The sequence below is a fragment of the Alexandromys fortis genome, unplaced genomic scaffold (assembly GCF_014885135.2).
Source record: "Alexandromys fortis isolate MF-2015 unplaced genomic scaffold, M_Fortis_MF-2015_v1.1 scaffold_809, whole genome shotgun sequence".
Lineage (NCBI taxonomy): Eukaryota > Metazoa > Chordata > Mammalia > Rodentia > Cricetidae > Alexandromys > Alexandromys fortis.
The window spans coordinates 6,431-9,475 of NW_026068673.1; the positions used below are offsets into that span (position 1 = coordinate 6,431).

Genomic DNA, 3,045 nt, shown 5'->3' on the forward strand with positions numbered 1-3,045 from the left:
TGGCTTACAATTTCAGGCTACAGTCAGTACTGAAGGGAATTTAATGCAGGAACTCAGCAGATGGTTACAGCACATCCACCATCACAGAAGAGGGGGTGCGGCTTGTTTGCTGCCCAGCCTGATCTCTCCACTATTTCATGGTTCAGGTCCCCATGACTAGGGAACTGTGATTTCCACTGTGGGCTGGGTCTCTTCTACCATGTGACCCAGGATTAAACTCAGGTTGCCAGGCTTGACAAGCATCTTTATCCATTAAACCATCTTGTTGGCTCCTAAATATACACAGATATTTAAAATTTTATTTATTTGTGTAAGTGTTTTGCCTGCATGTATGTACGCATGCCTTATTCCCTCAGGTCAGAAGAGGACACAGGAGTCCTTAGGACTGGAGTGTCAGATGGTTGTGAGTTGTCATGTGGGTGCTGGGAACTAAACCCAAGTCCTCTGGAGATCAGCAAGTGTTCCTAACAGCTGAACCATCTCTCTAGTCTCACTTATTTATATATTTAAAATACACTGTTTAAGAATTTCACACAACCCAGTGGTAGTATTGCATACTTTTAGTGCCAGCACTTGGGAGGCAGAGGCAGATGAATCTCTGAGTTTGAGGCCAGCCTGGTCTACAGGGCAAGTTCGGGGCAGCCAGGGCAACACACAGCATGTGCTCTCACGGTCAACTCTGCTAAATTTCAAGGTTATAATCAGATTTTAAAATGATAGATCCAAGTTAGAGAGATGGCTCAGCAGTTAAGAGCACCCAGGTTTGAGTCCCAGCAACTACACGGCAGTTTACAACCCCATCTGTGACTGTAGTTCCAGGGGGTTTTCTGGCCTCCACGGACACCAGGCACAAACATAGTACACAGACATACATGCAGGCAAAACACTCATACACATGAAATAAAATCAACTTCAAAAACTTATTTTACTGCATTATTACTGTGTGTGTACATACAAGTATGCTCTGGCATCCATGTGAAGGTCAGAGGTCAGCTTTATGCAGTCAGTTTTCTCCTTCCACCTTTTTTTTTTTTTGGTTTTTCGAGACAGGGTTTCTCTGTGGTTTTGGAGCCTGTCCTGGAACTAGCTCTTGTAGACCAGGCTGGTCTCCGAACTCACAGAGATCCGCCTGCCTTTGCCTCCCGAGTGCTGGGATTAAAGGTGTGCGCCACCACCGCCCGGCATCTCCTTCCACCTTTTATGTAAGGTTAAAGGAATTAAACTCAGACTGTCAGCTGTGTTACAGTGTCTTTAAGATGAGCTGTGTTGCCAACCCCCGATACATTTTACTGTATGGAATTTGACACAAAAGTGAGAAAGGTGAGAACAGAAAGCTTCTGCTTCTTAGACTATGTTTATTTTGAGAAATGAGACTTGAGAAATGTTTTCTCATTTTGAGAAATGAGACTTGAGAAACATTTTGAGAAACGTTTAAGCAACTAAGCATACATTTCTGACTGGAACTACGGACACCTAGGAGAGAGCAAACTTACCTCATGCTTGCCCATGCACCACTTCTGAGTTAAGAAGGTACAGGGGGGACACTTCTCCTCACTATGACAAGAATGATACACTGCAGAAACAGAAACAGAACTTTAGAAATAATGCCTAAATAAGGTCACAAATACTATAAACAGGCTATAAATGTTTTAGATCCCGGAGTTAGGAATTATTCTAAATGATCATGAGGAAGTAGAAACATAACTGGCTTTATATCTGAGTACTGGAAAATGAGCATCTGGGGCTAGGAAGACGGCTTAGCAGTTAAAGTTTGTTACTCTTCCAGAAGACTCAAATTTGGGTCCCAGTACCCATGCCAATGGGTCACAACTGGCTGTAACTGGCTCTAGGGGACTGACTGTTCTCTTCTTGCCCATGCTGGCACCCATACATGCAGCAATTACACACACACACACACACACACACACACACACACCTTTAGAAAAGAAAAATGAGCGAGAATGAGAAAAAAAGCTAAGGGAGAGAGAGAGCCACTTGGTCTGCCCGTGCTTCCGTGTGAACCGGTAACTAACGTCCAGACAGCTGTCATCTATTCCGTGTAAGATGCTCTGCTGTGGGCGGCACAGATGGCACAACTCCTGGCACCCACATGGTGGCTCACAGCCATTGTAAGATCAGTTCCAGGGAATCGGATGCCTTCTTCTGGCCTCCAGTCACCAGACATGAGGGTAGGCAAAATACCCATCCATACAAAATAATTTTTTAATGATTTAAATGCTTCTATTGATTACTTTCAGTGCCACAGATTAAGTGAATACCCTATCTAAGCTTCCAATACTCCCTCATGTGTTTTAGGTCTCCAACACAAGGCTGCGAGCTGGCCCAACTGCATGTATAGGCATTTGACCACTATTCTCTAACTCTCAGGAACATAAGACTCTAGTGATGGGAGATTTTTTTTTCATTCTCTGAAGTTCCCTCTGACCGACACCATGCTGGATATTCAAAAGACACTCAAGAAAATGAAAATGAATGCTAAACAAAAGCAGGTACACCACAATGTATAAGTTTTAAAGGTCTTACTAAGGATACCACCCAGCAGGATTTGGACATCATCTGTAATTCCTGGAAGCTAGTAGAAAAGAGGGGCGGGGCAGGAACTGGCCTGGACACTGCATGCTGGTATGATGACCAAGAAAGGAATTTACAAACCATGCCGGGAAGATCACTCTAAGTTTCCTGAAGAAAGGTTTTCTACTTCATGATAAATTTGTTTAGTTCTGTTTTACTATATTAAATTAAAAAACTGAGAGCCAGCCATCTAATTTTAACTCAAATCACATGGCTAGACTTCATGTAGGCATCAGATCCAGGGCCCTGAGTTATTTTGTGGGGTTAGTAAGTAAAACAACGAACTTATGCTTATCAGTTCCTCTGAGATCGGAACCGTCCACCATCCCAGAAGCTCCTGAAGCCAGAGGCAAACTAACTCAGAATAGTTTCAGGAAGTTCCTGAAACTGACCAGATTCACTAGGTCCCTTGGTCCTTCATTCCTTCTCGGAGTCAAAAAAAAAAAAAAAAAA

General features: G+C 43.3%; 1 long non-coding RNA gene across 1 annotated transcript in view; it reads right to left on the reverse strand.

The window, feature by feature from the left end:
- Positions 1-3,006, reverse strand: part of LOC126496004 (uncharacterized) — an 8,481-nt gene extending 5,475 nt beyond the window's left edge. Inside the window, exon 1 of the long non-coding RNA XR_007590270.1 lies at positions 1,494-3,006. This is a non-coding gene — a long non-coding RNA (uncharacterized lncRNA). The remainder of the gene's footprint in view (positions 1-1,493) is intronic.
- Positions 3,007-3,045: the final 39 nt, after the last annotated feature.